Below are 16,238 nucleotides of genomic sequence, written 5' to 3'. Positions count from 1 at the left end.
CCAAACTCAAGAGGGTACTAGGTACGATGACGAGGGTAATACGTCTAACCCTAGTACTAAGTTAAATGTCGATGAATCTACTGAGAGGACCGAAGAGCCCGAATATATTGATGACCTTGTTTCGTCTTTACCTCAACTTTTATCGTCTCATTATGATAGGATTATACCAGACTTTGATGTTCAGGATGATGGCTCTATGAGCAAATTTGAGGATGACACGATTCCGAACTATCCGATTTTTGACACTTGTAAGGAGTCAGTCTTAGATGCAATGCTAGGAAGGCCTGATATTATAAATGACTGCGAAGCCGCAGATGTCTTTGAGGACATTGATGACACTAGAGACATGTTGGATAGTTTGTCAGACTGTTTACCTAAGGAAACCATGGACCTTGACTTGGTCCCCGAGCATATTACCTTATCCTTAGAGTCTAGTTTAACCTTTCACATGACCTCAGACTCGGTTGTTGATCCCTTTTGGGACACTTTAGACGTCTCCTCGAGAACGTCTATGGAGATAGTGGATGTTCTATCCACTAAGCTTGCAGATGACTTTTGCCTTCCACAGATATATTGGCCCTTCATTGTTATGTCGATCCTTTTGATAACTTTCTTGTCGTTGGTCCTAGTATTTATAGTTACTTAGTGGATTGTGCATCCACTAAGTTTGGGGATTACCCCTCTTCCTTGATAGTCTCACTTACACTGTCACCAATTCAAAAAAATGTGAGACTATCGTTCACTAAAAACTTTGTGTTTTGGGTGGACCCACAGATGTATCGAATATTGGTTTACAGTTAGTTACACTTCTGTAATCCAGTAGGTATAATTTTTTTCATTTTTCGAATCATCTGTTTCGTCTGGCTGAAGACGTTAAACTTAGCGCTTTCTGGGAGGCAACCCACGCATGGGACATCTGAATCTGGTAATATCTTTCCCTTCACCCTTTATTTTTGCATAGTCTTCAGAACATTGCGGACAATGTTCGATTTAAGTTTGGGGATAGGGGATTGAATTTTTAGTCCTTATTTCAAAAATTCAAAAGGGTTCAAATTTTTTCAAAATGTGAGTCTAGTTGTTTTGTTTGTTAATAGTTATAGAGTCTAGTTTGTCAGACTATCCGTTTGCTAAAGGTTTTTCCATGAATTTCGAGTCTTGAAGTTGTCTGTGCACTAGCCATGTGAGTGTTAGATAGGTGAAGAGTTGACTTTTCTGAGAGAACTTAATCGATCATTAGTGGAGACTTAACCTATGTGAGATTCTGAGCCTTTCTTGTTGTTTTGAGTGATCTCTTCTGAGCTAATTCCGAGTAGAGTGAAGAGCTACTCAACCTCGCAATATTCATTAGAGCTCAGTTGATCTCTTGAGTTCAAATTTTACAACCACTAGAGATGTCCTCAGGAATGCAAACCCTTCTCTTGTAGTCTAAGAAACTTGAAAATAATGTAAACTAGAGGAAGATAGGAACTTCATCCATCATTTAGAACCCTGAGAGTTAGGCATGAAGCAAAATGAAGAGAATATTACCAAGGAAAGAATAATGTCAAGAAAGTATTTGTATTTTGAGTATAGTACTAGTGTACTGAAAACTCAAAAAAAAAAAAAAAAAAAAGAAGAAGAAAAATCAAAGAAAAAAAGAAAAAAGTGTTTGTTTGTGTGTTTATCCCAAAGTAGTTCTTGAAGATTTGAAAACGTCAAGTTCTCAGGAGTTCTAGTTCATCCTTAGTCTATCGACCTCTAGGAAGCATTGTTAGAGAGTAGATCAGATGAAAAGAGTTGGTTAGCTTCCCCATTCAATATTAGTGGTTGTTTCCTTCTTTGAGATCAGTCGTTTACCAAAAATTTAGCCTGTGTTTTTATGTGTTGAGTTTTCTTTCATATTCATACTAACACATAGAGTGAACCATTCTTGAGTAACTTTAATTTTTGAGTGTATGACCGTGAGGCAGTAGTCGAGGCGAAATGTATCGAGACGGTAATCAAGGTCTCGTCTTTTCAGAACCGAAACGATACTCATATTGGCTGGTCACGTGCATTTTGAGTTTAGATTACTAGTGAAGGGATTTTTAGCATTTGTATGGTCTGGTTGACTTGGATTTCGTTTCTATTAGCTTTCAAAAACTTATCTCGGATAAACATTTTTGGTCCATGTCATATTTAGACCCGTCTGGATTTTCGAAAATTTTGAATTTTGTGGGTATATTCACTGCAAACCCTCACGAGACAAAACTCGTCCTCTGGGGCAACCTAGAGGTTTAACGGCTTGTTGCACGTGCTAAGTGCAATCGTGATTCCCTACGAAAGTGGTGAAATGGGTTTAGTGTTATTTTTCTGTTTTGCTCGAGAACTAGCAAAATCTAAGTTTGGGGATGTTTGATGAGTCATGAAAATGCCTCATCTGAATATCTTAATTTGGACTAGTTAGTCTATTCCGAGCTGTTACTCTGATGTTTTGTTTGTTTCTCATTCTCAGGTGCCTTTTACGGAGTTCAGCGCGAAAATGGTTAAAAGCAGGAAAAAGACGTGTTAGGGGCATCTTGGTCATTTCTTGATTCTGGTAATTTTGGTCAACATTGGTGCTCGGATGAAAAGTACAGTCCAAGACGAACTCGTGGGTGAAAACAGAAGTGAAATCGAAGTACGGACGGGAGAGTTATAGCAGGTCAAAGGTTGGGTCTAACATTGTTGACCAGTGGGATACTATCGGGCGTATTTCTGGCTGGTGGGATGTTGCTATATGACGTGGCGAAATACGAAGTATGGAACACCCTGGTTCGGTGTACTATCATTGCAGCAAAATGAAACTTGGCCGGGAATGATTTGGTGGAACACGCTCAATCTGGTTTCCTTAGTCCCACACATCCAAACATTCGTTCCCGCTATTTTCTTCATCCGACGGCCTTCTTTACTGAGACGAACTTAAACCCAGTAGCCCCCGCTACACCGGATCACACGCTATTGACAACCAGGCAAGTATATTCACATGGTAGCTACTTACTGGCGGGGCCCATGCTACATATCCTCTCTCTCTTGACAGCAAGCAACACCCGATTGGCCTCCATATTTTAGGTAAGAATTTCTCAAACTTTCCCTCCCTCATTTTTTCCTTCCTTACTACAACACGTTTAGAGAGAGAATCTGCTGAGATGGAAAGAATTAAGATTTACCCAGAGGAAACTTGATTGAATTAATCGTATGAAGAGGAAGGATTTCAAATTCAGGGATAAGGAGTCATTGATTTAGGAAACAACAGCTGGTTGGTTGTCTCTCTATGGGATACTCTTTAGAGAGAGAAAGAGATTTTTGAGCTCTGATCTTCAAAGGAACCCGAAAGCTGGATACTTGCTAGAAACAGAAATTAATAGGAGATCTTCTCTTTGCTGTTTTGATGAGAATTGATGAAGATAATATAGAAAGGAGAAGAGCTATTTATGGAGAGAGAGAAACTTTCTTGGAAGAGATTTTCATAGAAATGGAAAGAAAGAGAGTGATTGAGGCTCTCGGCTATAAGACATCTCGGCTTTGAACAAAAAGGGGGTCAGTTTTTGGATCTCGGTTTTGGGGGTCAAGGACATCACCATCTCTAAGCTCAACATATAGATTAAATCAGAGAGGAGAGATTATCATCTAATTTTCTTCATCATCTCATTATTTAACTAACATTCAATCGTTTTATTTTCTTTGTGAGAGAGAAATAGAGTGATTGTAGAGTGATATAGAGAGAATCAGAAAGAGTTGTTGAAGAGAGAAAGAGAAATTCAATAAAATCAGAAGTATTATCATTGTCTTCTTCTTTTCTATTGTGTTTCTGATTTTTGTGAGAGAAATCAAGAAACAGAGTGTTATAGAGAGAGACAGGAACAGTTTAGAAGGAGATAAAAGAGAGATTTCAGAAAGTAGAGAGAGAAAAAGAGTTGGAGAAGACGAGAAAATCTGTGGGAAAATAATTTTCCCACAGAGAAGTATTTTCCGGGAAGACGAGAAAATCGTTTTCCCTGAGGGTGCGTTTGGCAGAATTTTGGGAAAACCAGAAGGAAATCATTTCCCTAAGGCCCTGTTTGGTTTGGAAATAGCGAAAAAGTTAAGTTTTCTTCCATTCTCTTTTATTATTCATATTTATTTAAATCTCGACCATGATTAGCTAAGACTCTCCATCTAGGGTTTTACGATGAAACCCATTTTTGATCTTTTAGAGATATAATTTTTATTGATTAACTCTTGATTAATGCTTCATAGTTTAATTCGTTTTAGTTTGATAAATAGATTTTCTTTTCACTATTTATACTTTTCGATTTGACGCATCGTGCTTATGTTAAATCATTTGACGGTTCATACTTATTAATTGATAAATAGTAGTTTAGAGATTTATTTATTTAAAATAAAATGATTACATTGTTATGTTTTATTTGGTTTTAACGAAAACATCTCCCGGAATTAGGATAGTTCGTTATCCGAAATTCTGAGTTATAAAAAAAAGAAGAGAATTAACCATTTTAAGTATTTGTTTCTAAAGGTGATTTTATGTGGTAAATTTCTAAAATCCTAGGTCCTCTCCCCCATTTGAGTTCATTGTATCATAATTTGTTTTATTATTTTGTTCATTATTATTTTATCACCAAAACCAAAACCATTTTCAAAACCGTCTTACTTCCAAGTCTTAGAATAGGTTTCACTTAGTCTCTGAGGAACGAACCGGTCTTACCGGAATTTATTACAACTTGACGCCCGTATACTTGCGGGTGGTGACCTATTTAGGAAACTTCCTAGGCCCATCAGCTTCCATTAGCCCGTCACACACTACCAACTAATTTCAACCACAACGAACATTAGCACGTGACTCCCTCTTTTCTCCTTTTAAGTCCCTAGAAATTTCTTTCTACATCTAATTTTTTCATCTAAACTTCTAATTTCTCTTTAACTTCTTCTCTAAATCTATTTCTCTTCTAAATTTCTCTTCTATCATCTTCTAAAAAAGCTACTATTTGGAATCTTTGGTGTAATATTATTGAACACATTTGGAGCTAATATTGAACATCAACATGGAGGCACATGGAGCTATGGATTTAGATCTCCTTTGGTGATTTCTTTTCATTTTCCATTTGTAATTCCATTTAATTGTAGTTTAATGAATATTTCTCTAGGTCCAATGAATAGCTAATCTTATATTTAGGGTTTATGATGAAACCTATTATGGATCTTTTTAAGATATGTGATTTGATTCATTAAACCTTTTGATTGTGCTTTAATGTCTTTAAATACATGAATATGAAATGCTTTTATCAAGAATACCTCCCGAAATTTATATAGTTCATTATATTAAATTTTGAGTAATAAAGAAAGAGGCTTAGTTGATTAATTATATGTGTTAAAAAGTGAACTAATATGGTGGATTCTAAATCCTAAATTTTTCTTTCTCATCTTACCCCCTTCCTATTTAGTTTGTCATTGTTTTATTATTTTCAAAACTAAGTCAAAATTATTAAAGGTGGTGTTCATTTAAGATTTAGATAAAATTACTTGTCCCTTCAAACAATTTCCCGATTTACAAACTTTACTATAACTTGATCCCTACACTTGGGGAATAGACCCATTTTGGGCCTATCAGTAGACATCTGTCACCTCCTGCTTCAGGCCCAAATCCCGAACTAAACCACTCAGCCATATTGCCTCCTTCACCGCCTCTGTTGCTGCCATGTACTCAGCTTCCGTTGTAGACAGCGCTACCACCGACTGCAGCACTGCTCTCCAACTAATGACACTCCCGCAGAGTGTGAACGTATAGCCCGTCAGCGACCTCTTCCTATTAAGATCCCCTGAAAAATCTGAATCTACAAATCCAACTACCGAACCAGAAGTGTCAACTCTTCTGTCGTAAACCAAACCAAGCTTCGTAGTTCCTCCCAGATACCGCAGTATCCATTTCACAGCGTGCCAATGACCTCTCCCAGGTCTTCCCATGTAAATGCTTACTACACTAACAACATGTGAAATATCAGGCCTTGTGCATGATGTGGTGTGAATTCACCACATTTATGTCACTTAATTTAAATAAGTTAGTCCATTTTATACTTTTATCTTGATTAGTTATAAACTTCTTTTGATTAGGTACTAACCATGGAGTTGAACAAGAAAAACGGATAAAAATGGAAGAAAGGCGCTTGAAGGACAAATTGGTCATTTGGATCAGGGGTGATTTAATAAATTTGTGTAAAAGTCAGTGGACCAATGGAAAGTAGAGTTAATGATGAACCCAACGGTGAAGACGAGAATCAAATCGGAGTTCGAATGAAGAAATGGTGATCATAAGAAGTCGATAGGTATTTCAGTCTATGCTAAAAGCTAGAAGATGTGGAAAATGATGAGGGCACCCAATTTGATTTCTTAATGAGAAGCAACAGTCCAAACCCAAGCCCTAGAGTGTAAAGAAGATGAGCTATTAGAGATTTTATGGACACCCCCATCAAGTGTTTAGCCTAAGTCAAAGAGTATGACCAAGTCAAGCTTGACTAGGGTTTTAGGAAAAAGAACAAAAGAAAGGAGGGCTAAAGTGGCTATTATCTTTTTGGGGAAGAGGCTGAATACGGGAGAGAGGAAGGAGGCGGTATTGGTGAGGAGGAAACCAGTAGCCGATTTTTGTTGGGAAATCAAGTTTTGGAGGTGGTATTGGTGAGTATTTAATATAGGTGGTAGTTTGGTTATGGTGGGATTTTTGAATAGGTAGTTTTAGTGGGATTCAAATGGGCGGTTTTGGAGAATTCAAGGCTGGTTTTGGCTGAATTGGAAGGTGAATCTAGGGTGCGTTTGTTTCATGGTTTAAGCTGGAAATGGTTTCTCCTCAAGGCAGCGTTTGACAATCCGTGGAAATCAAATTTTTACTTGGGAAAACCTCATTTTCTACCACTTTCTCTTGTGTTCTTCCATTTTTACTTGTTTTCCATCTTGTTCAATCACTCCAAAAGCATATTAGTTTGTGTTAAGTTACTCATATCAATTTAATGAGATTTTCTTAGTGTTTCAAATTATAAAATCATGTGTGTGGTTTCTTCTCTAACTTTGAATCTCGATATTTGGTTGAACATGAGTAGCTAATCAATTTGTTGAGGTCTAGGGATGAAATCTTGATGAATATGTGATAGTGTTTGTGATAATTTAATGTGTTTGATAATAAATTGATGTTCTCTTATTTCGATTACTTGTTTCAATCGTTTTTTCATGTGTCTTATCAAGTACTTCGCATAGTTAATCAATTAGGCAATGTGATCGATGATTCGGTTTTATTCGTTTAGGAAGTTTATTTGACTAAGTATTATCTCCGGACATACATAGTGTTTATGAACATCCACCTTAGGAATCGAGACTAGGTTTGTATCAATCCATTCGATTAGACCGTACATAGTTGTAAGTTCACCACATCGGATTCCCGGACCTCGACACTTCTCTCACTTGTTGTTCCCGACTCTTGTTCCTCTGAACTCTTCTCTCAAATCTCTCTCGCCCTCTTACATTGATATTTTAGTTTGTTTTACTTACTTTATTTTCTTATTGCTTCTTCGATTATAAACCTCACATTATCTTCGTTTATTTCCGCTTTTGTCTAAGTAAGCCTTTGATATCTAAACTGACAAATAAGACCATTCGATATCCAAGCTACATTCCTATCCTTGGATCGATCCCAGCTTTGCCGGATTACTACTTGATACCTCCTCTTGGGTTTGCAACCTTTTCGGGTGCATCAAGTTTTTGGCGCCGCTGCCGGGGATAGCAACGTGTAGCTTAGATATAAGTATTATTTTCTTTTATCCTAGATTCTAATTAGTTTTGTTTGCTTTGTGTTTTTCAGAAAAACAAAAAAATAACAAAAAGAGGTCGAAAGGAAGAAGTTTGGGGATTTCGGAGAAAAGTGGAAACCCGACTTCAAAATCAAACAACAAAGGGGGGTAACGAAGTTCTATCTTTTATATTGTCTGACTCTTGTGTGTGTTGGTGCGTGCATTTTGTTCTCTCTTTTTGTGCATGAATAGTTGGATTAGGAATAGTCATAATCATTTAGAGAGGAACATAGAGCTTGGTAGCACGTCTGAGTCTGACCACAACAATCATCGGTCGGACACTATGGAGGACCAAGAGAGCACACATGGTAGTGAGGGTCATGAGATGAACCCTCCTATGCGGAGCTTGAGAGATTACTTGCAACCCGACCGAACTAGTCAACCATCTTGCATTGTCCTTCCTATGCATGTTGGCAAATTTGAGATTAAGCATGGTGTCATTAACTTACTCCCTAAGTTCCATGGCTTAGAGTCTGAAAGCCCTTACCTTCATCTGAAGGAATATGACGAGGTCTGCTCGACACTCCGACTCGATGGAGTGCCCGAGGACATCGTTAAGCTTAAACTATTTCCTTTTTCATTAAAGGAAAGAGCTAAGCAATGGCTTCATTCTCTACGCCCTAGATCAATAGGGAGTTGGAAAGAGATGACCACACACTTTCTTAAGAGATTTTTTCCCACTCATAAAACAAACACATTGAGACGGAGCATCATGAACTTTTCACAAAAGGAGCATGAGTCGTTTTATGAGTGTTGGGAAAGATTCAAAGAGCTCATAAATTCTTGCCCACATCACGGTTATGAGGTGTGGAGGGTTATCAATTTCTTTTATGATGGTCTATCCTCCACCCAAAGACAACTTGTAGAAATGATGTGTAATGAGGAATTTATGAGTAAAGATCCCGAGGATGCTTGGGATTATTTCGACCACTTGGCGGAAAATGCCCAAAGTTGGGACATATCAGATACAAATGATCGAAGTAAATCCAAGGCTCAAACGAGCTCAAGGGGAGGGATGTACCTTTTAAATGAAAGTGATGATGTGCATGCAAAGTTAGCCAATTTGACTAAACAGGTGGAGGCCTTAAAGGTGCAAAAGGTTAATGTTGTTAGAGCACCGAAAGCTCGTATAGTTGTTTGTGATGTTTGTGATAGCATGGACCACTCCACTAGAGATTGTCCTTTGTTGGTCCATGAACAAGCAAATGCCATGAACAACTACAAAAGGCCATTTAGCTCGCCTTATTCTGACACTTATAACCCGGGTTGGAAGAACCATCCCAACTTGAGTTGGAAGAATGGTCCTACTGCAAATGATGTACATAATCATCAAGGTCCCTCATCAAGCAATGTTTATGTGTCACCTCCACGGAGGAACCTTGAGGATCCAATCCATGTAATGCTTCAGAATCATGAGCAAATGTTGCAAGGCCTTCGAGAGAGTATGGTTAGAATTGAGGCAAGGTTGAGTGTGGATGAGAAAGGCAAACTACCTTCTCAAACTCAAGAAAACTCTAGGGGAAACGGTGAGAGTAATACATCTGACCCTAGGGTTGCACATGTTAAGGCAGTTACTACTCTCAGAAATGGCAAAACGATTGGACTAGATGATCCTATGAGGGTTATTGAACCTGAGGAGCCTAACCAATCTGAGGGTAGTAGTGGCCATAACAAGGCATCCGACAAAACCTCAAGGGCTAACCACATTCCTAAGCCTAGTGTGCCTTTCCCTGAGAGATTGGTCTCTACTCAACCAATGAAAGATAATAGTGATATCCTTGAGATCTTTAAGCAAGTTAAGATCAACATCCCTCTCTTAGATGCAATTAAGCAAATTCCTACTTATGCGAAATTCTTGAAGGATCTTTGCACTATGAAGAGGAAACATCATGTGAAGTCTAGAGCTTTCTTGGCTAAGAATGTGAGTGCCATCATTAAGGAGAACCTCCCACCTAAATACAAGGACCCTGGATCCCCCACCATTTTAGCACTATAGGGGCGACTCACATTAAGCAGGCACTCCTTGATTTAGGTGCGAGTGTTAATCTTCTACCTTTTTCGGTCTATGAGCAATTGGGCTTAGGTGAAATAAAACCCACCAAAGTAGTTTTACAACTTGCCGATCGCTCGATTAAGAAACCGAGAGGGGTGGTTGAGGATGTTTTGGTCCAAGTAGATAAGTTCTATTTTCCAGTAGACTTCTTTATCTTAGACACAAAACCAGTGATGAATGGTGAATCTCAAATTCCAGTCATTTTAGGTAGACCTTTCCTTGCAACATCACGGGCTTTAATTGATTGTAGGAGTGGTGCTATGAAACTCTCATTTGGTAATATACTCTTATGGTTAACATTTTCAATTCTTGCAAGCATCCTATTTCTGATTATGATGAGTTTGATGTTGATTATGATGAGTCTGATGTTCAGGAGTTGCACATGATTGAGTCTTTTGTTCAGGGAGGCCTTGCTGTAGGTACCCAAGATCCATTAGAGACTAGTCTTATGAATTGCTTTACGTTTGATGATGAGATAACTATATCGGAAATGAACTCTCTCATGGATTCGGCACCTTTATTGGACACGGAGATGTGGAAGGTTAGATTTGAGTCACTTCCAATCAATGAGCCTAAACCAAAACCGTCTTCAATAGAGTTTCTGAAACTTGATTTGAAGCCCTTACCGAGTGAATTGAAATATTCATATTTGGGCCAAGAGCCATCATTTCCGGTTATTATCTCATCAAACTAACCAATTCACAAGAATGTAGTCTATTGGAGGTCTTAAGAGACCACAAAGGGGCCCTCGGTTGGACCATTGCCGACCTAAAAGGGATTAGCCCCACTGTGTGTACCCATAGAATCCATCTTGAGGATGATGCCAAACCTTCACGTGAGGGTCAACGAAGGTTGAACCCCCACATGAAAGAGGTTGTGAAGGCAGAAGTCCTCAAGCTATTAGAGGTCGGGATCATCTATCCCATCTCTGATAGCAAATGGGTGAGTCCGACTCAAGTTGTGCCTAAAAAGTCTGGAATTACCGTAGTCGAAAACGAGGCCAATGAACTAATCCCGACTAGGAAAGTCACGGGATGGAGAGTGTGTATCGACTATCGGAAGTTGAATTCGATGACGAGGAAGGACCATTTCCCCTTACCGTTCATCGACCAGATCCTCGAGAAACTTGCCGGTCATCCTTATTACTGCTTTCTAGATGGATATTCGGGGTACAACCAGATTGAGATTGATGAGCGAGATCAAGAAAAGACTACTTTTACATGTCCCTTTGGAACGTTTGCATATCGTCGTATGCCATTTGGGTTATGTAATGCCCCTGCGACGTTCCAAAGACTCATGTTGAGTATCTTTTCTGATATGGTGGGCCAGTACCTAGAGGTATTTATGGATGACTTTTCTCTGTTTGGTGATTCTTTCGATGTGTGTTTGCATAATTTGAAATGTGTGTTGAATCGTTGCATTGAAATGAATCTTGTATTGAATTGGGAGAAATGTCATTTTATGGTCTCAAAGGGAATTGTGTTAGGTCATGTGGTGTCATCTAGTGGACTAGAAGTTGACCGTGCCAAAATAGAATTGATTTCGCACTTGCCTATACCTAAGAGTGTGAAAGACATTAGGTCTTTTCTAGGACATGCAGGATTCTATAGACGATTCATCAAGGACTTTAGCAAGATATCTAGGCCTTTATGTGCTCTTTTGTCTAAAGAGAAAGATTTTGTATTTGGTGATGAATGTATGAAGGCCTTTGATACTCTTAAGACCTTGTTGACCACGGCACCGATTATTCAGCCACCCGATTGGTCTATACCATTCGAGGTGATGTGTGATGCCAGCGACTATGCCCTTGCTGCGGTGTTAGGCCAAAGAAAAGACAAGCTACCATTTGTCATTTATTATGCGAGTAAAACTCTTAATGAGCCACAACTCAACTACTCCACCACGGAGAAAGAGTTGTTATCAGTTGTTTTCGCATTAGACAAGTTTAGGTCATACTTAGTAGGATCTAAGGTTGTTGTATACACAGACCATGCAGCCCTGAAATATCTTCTATCCAAGAAAGATGCTAAGCCACGATTGATTAGATGGATTCTTCTTTTGCAAGAGTTCGATTTAGAGATAAAAGATAAGAAGGGGTCTGAAAATGTGGTAGCTGATCATTTGTCTAGGCTTGTTACCCATAGCACTATAGAGGCTATACCAGTGACCGAGACATTTCCCGATGAGCAGTTGTTTGAGGTCTCTTTAGCTTCACAGTGTCCTTGGTATGCAGATATTGCTAACTACTTTGCTGTAGGACATGTGCCTTCTCAGTGGAGTGCTCAGGACAAGAAGAAATTCTTTGTCGAGGTGCGAAACTTCATTTGGGATGACCCATTGTTGTTTAAGTATTGCCCTGATCAGATTATCAGACGATGTGTCCCAGAATGGGAACAAAAAGGTATACTTAATTTTTGTCATTCTGAAGCATGTGGAGGTCACTTCTCTGGTAAGAAGACTGCCTTTAAGATCTTGCAATGTGGTTTCTATTGGCCTTCAATTTTTAAGGATGCATATCAATTTTGCAAAGCATGTGATAGATGCCAAAGAGTAGGATGCATGACCCGTAGAGACATGATGCCCCTTAACCCTATATTGATTGTTGAGTTATTTGATGTTTGGGGTATTGACTTTATGGGCCCTTTCCCTTCTTCTTTTGGTTATGTGTATATCTTAGTTGCAGTTGATTATGTATCTAAATGGATAGAAGCAGCCCCATGCAAGGATAATAGCCATAGGGTGGTCATAAAGTTCTTGAAAGAACACATTTTTGCTCGATTTGGCACCCCTAGGGCTATTATTAGTGATGGAGGTAGTCACTTTTGCAATAAACCATTTGAAAGCTTGATGCGAACATATGGAATAACGCATAAAGTGGTTACCCCCTATCACCCTCAGACAAGCGGGCAAGTGGAAGTGTCTAATAGGGAGATAAAGCGTATTTTGCATAAGACGGTAAACCCGAATCGCAAAGATTGGTCCTTAAGACTAGTTGATGCTTTGTGGGCATATAGAACAGCTTTCAAGACCCCTTTAGGAATGTCCCCTTTCCGCCTTGTGTATGGCAAGGCATGTCATCTACCAGTAGAGTTGGAACATAAGGCATATTGGGCCATAAAACGGCTCAACTTTGACTTAGACAAAGCGGGTGCAAGGAGGAAGCTTGATCTTAATGAGCTTGAAGAGATTTGGAATGAGGCTTACACGAGTGCCAAGATTTATAAGAGTAGACTGAAGGCCTTTCATGATAAACGAATTCTTAGGAAGACGTTTGAACCTTTAGACAAAGTTCTTCTCTATAACTCTAGGCTCCATTTATTTCCCGGTAAACTCAAGTCTCGTTGGACTGGCCCATATATTGTGAAGACCGTGTTCCCTTACGGTACCGTTGAGATCGAGGATCCCAAAGATGGCAATTCTTTTAAAGTGAATGGCCAACGGTTGAAGCCATTTTTGGACCTTGAAGACCCGGAGGTTGAGACTACCCCATTGGTTGATCCGGTGTACCAGGATCAATCTCCCTCTCATGTTGGTCAATCTTGTACATCAAGGTTGACCCCCCTCTCATAGTCAGACCTCTCGGAGTCGATGTTTGTGGGTATCATCTCTGGAAACCCTCCACGAGACAAAACTCGTGCTCTCGTGCTCACGAGAGACTCAAAGGCTAGTTGCATAGCTTGATGCAATCGAGTGATCCCGCGTGAGTGGTCATTTTTATATGGTCATGCTTATGTTTCATTCTTATTCTATTATTGATGTGTTAGGAGCGGTTCTCAATTTGTATACTTTTGGGACGTGGTTCGTTCCAAGTTTGGGGATGGCGTTGGGCTCATCATCAACTTGGAACTCGAATACACAAGTCTTGGTAGTAGTATCTTTTATCTCCTTCGGCTATGGTAATATCCTTCCACTCTTCTCTTTAACTTATTGTACCTCTTATATTTTAGTGAACATATGCTTAGAACATTGAGGACAATGTTAGTTTTAAGTTTGGGGATGGGGATACGACCTTTTGGTCGCATGACATCATGACCTGAGATTTCAAAAGACACGAGGGTTCAACAAATTGACCAAATTTGAAAATTTTTGGGTAGATTTGGTATGACTCTAGTGGTATTTTTAAGTATGTTGATACATGTGGTTCTTTCTTGATAAATCTTATGCATGCTCTTAGTCTTTTCATGAATGTTAAGTCCTTTGGTGTTGGTGTCTTATCATGTGAGTAGCATCTTAAGGAAGAAGGAACACTTCTAAGTGACCTAAAATAGTCATTAGTGGAGACTTCAACCCATGTGAGATATCTGAGCCTTTCTATTGCTTTTGAGTGTACTCTTCCGCGCTAACTCCGAGTAGAATGAAGAGCTACTCAACTTCGCAACTTTCAAAAGAGCTTAGACGATCTCATGAGCTCAACTTCCTTAGCCACTAGGAGTGACATCAGGATAGCGAATAAACCTTACTCTTGTAGTCCATGAAACCCGATAATAGTGTTAACTTTAGGGAAATGGATACTCCATCCATTCATCATACTACTCCCGAGAATGAAGGCATGAAAAGTAAAGAAGAAAGAATGTGAAAGCAAAATGTGAAAGTAAAGGTGATTTGTTGAGAATACTAGTTTGTACTTTTGTGTTTGGTGTTTGGTTATGTGTGTAAAAAAAAAAAAAAAAAAAAAAGAGAAAAGCGAAAGAAAAAAAAAAGAAAAAAAGAAGAAAAAGAAAAAAGAAAAGAAGAGAAAAATAACAAGAAAGTTGTTTTTGTGTAAAAGTTCGTGTAAAAGTTCATGTGAACTTTTGAGTGTTTATGTAAGTATTTGGAATAAATAAAGTATTCAAAGCAAAAAGTCAAGTTAAAGGTTGTTTGAATGTTCTTTTATCATTAAAGGCGTCGGCATTCTCGGGATTTCATCATCTTCCATTCCATCACTTGTATCCGTTTACCTTTAGGAGACATTATTAGAGGGTAGAGTGGGTGAGAAGGGTGAGTGAGCTTCCCCATTCCGTTAGAGGTTATTTCCATTCCTAAGAGATCATTTCGTTTTAGAACTTGATATCCTCATTTAATTTTTGTATATGTTGAGTTTACTTTATTCCATGCTCACATATGAGAGTAAACCACTATAATTCGTTTTGAGTGATTTCATGTTTAAGAGCGTATGACCGTGAGGCCAAAGTCGAGGCGAAATGTGCTATGATAGGAAACAAGGTTTTGTTTCTTTAGACTTGGATGATGCTCATGATGATGGGACACTTGCACTTGAGTATGAAACTATTAGTGAGGAGACTTTTAGCATGCTTTTGTGTTTATTAGTTTGATTCATATGTTTGACATACTTAAGTCTCTCACTTGTTGATCATCACCTTATTTGCATCGATAGTTGGACTCTTATGTCTTTTAGAAATCTAGAACTTTGTGGGTGTATTCACTGGAAACCCTCACGAGACGACACTCGTCCACTAGGGGTAACCTAGGGGTTTAACGGCTTGTTGCATACGCTAAATGCAACCGGGATTCCTCCGAAAGTGAGTTAGAATTTTACTTTATTGTTTCGTTTTGTCCATTTGCTCGAGGACTAGCAAATTTTAAGTTTGGGGATGTTGATGTGGTGTGAATTCACCACATTTATGTCACTTAATTTAAATAAGTTAGTCCATTTTATACTTTTATCTTGATTAGTTATAAACTTCTTTTGATTAGGTACTATCCATGGAGTTGAACAAGAAAAACGGATAAAAATGGAAGAAAGGCGCTTGAAGGACAAATTGGTCATTTGGACCAGGGGTGATTTAGTAAATTTGTGTAAAAGTCAGTGGACCAATGGAAAGTAGAGTTAATGATGAACCCAACGGTGAAGACGAGAATCAAATCGGAGTTCGAATGAAGAAATGGTGATATAAGAAGTCGATAGGTATTTCGGTCTTTGCTAAAAGCTAGAAGATGTGGAAAATGATGAGGGCACCCAATTTGATTTCTTAATGAGAAGCAACAGTCCAAACCCAAGCCCTAGAGTGTAAAGAAGATGAGCTATTAGAGATTTTATGGACACCCCCATCAAGTGTTTAGCCTAAGTCAAAGAGTATGACCAAGTCAAGCTTGACTAGGGTTTTAGGAAAAAGAACAAAAGAAAGGAGGGCTAAAGTGGCTATTATCTTTTTGGGGAAGAGGCTGAATACGGGAGAGAGGAAGGAGGCGGTATTGGTGAGGAGGAAACCAGTAGCCGATTTTTGGTGGGAAATCAAGTTTTGGAGGTGGTATTGGTGAGTATTTAATATAGGTGGTAGTTTGGTTATGGTGGGATTTTTGAATAGGTAGTTTTAGTGGGATTCAAACGGGCGGTTTTGGAGAATTCAAGGCTG

The 16,238-nt window shown here is 38.8% G+C and overlaps 1 pseudogene across 1 annotated transcript; it reads left to right on the top strand.

Moving 5' to 3' along the window:
• The first annotated feature begins 6,213 nt into the window (after positions 1 to 6,213).
• On the top strand, positions 6,214 to 15,764 carry LOC147549298 (uncharacterized; annotated as a pseudogene). Its single transcript, XR_015238208.1, has 2 exons — positions 6,214 to 6,666; positions 7,841 to 15,764. The product of XR_015238208.1 is annotated as an uncharacterized LOC147549298 (transcript).
• The last annotated feature ends 474 nt before the right edge of the window (positions 15,765 to 16,238 follow it).

Source organism: Eschscholzia californica, unplaced genomic scaffold (assembly GCF_041429995.1).
Source record: "Eschscholzia californica isolate CP2 unplaced genomic scaffold, dmEscCali1.0.p SCAF_3, whole genome shotgun sequence".
Classification (NCBI taxonomy): Eukaryota; Viridiplantae; Streptophyta; class Magnoliopsida; order Ranunculales; family Papaveraceae; genus Eschscholzia; species Eschscholzia californica.
Note: the sequence above shows the minus strand (reverse complement) of the source record. Positions and strands in the feature narration are given on the sequence as shown.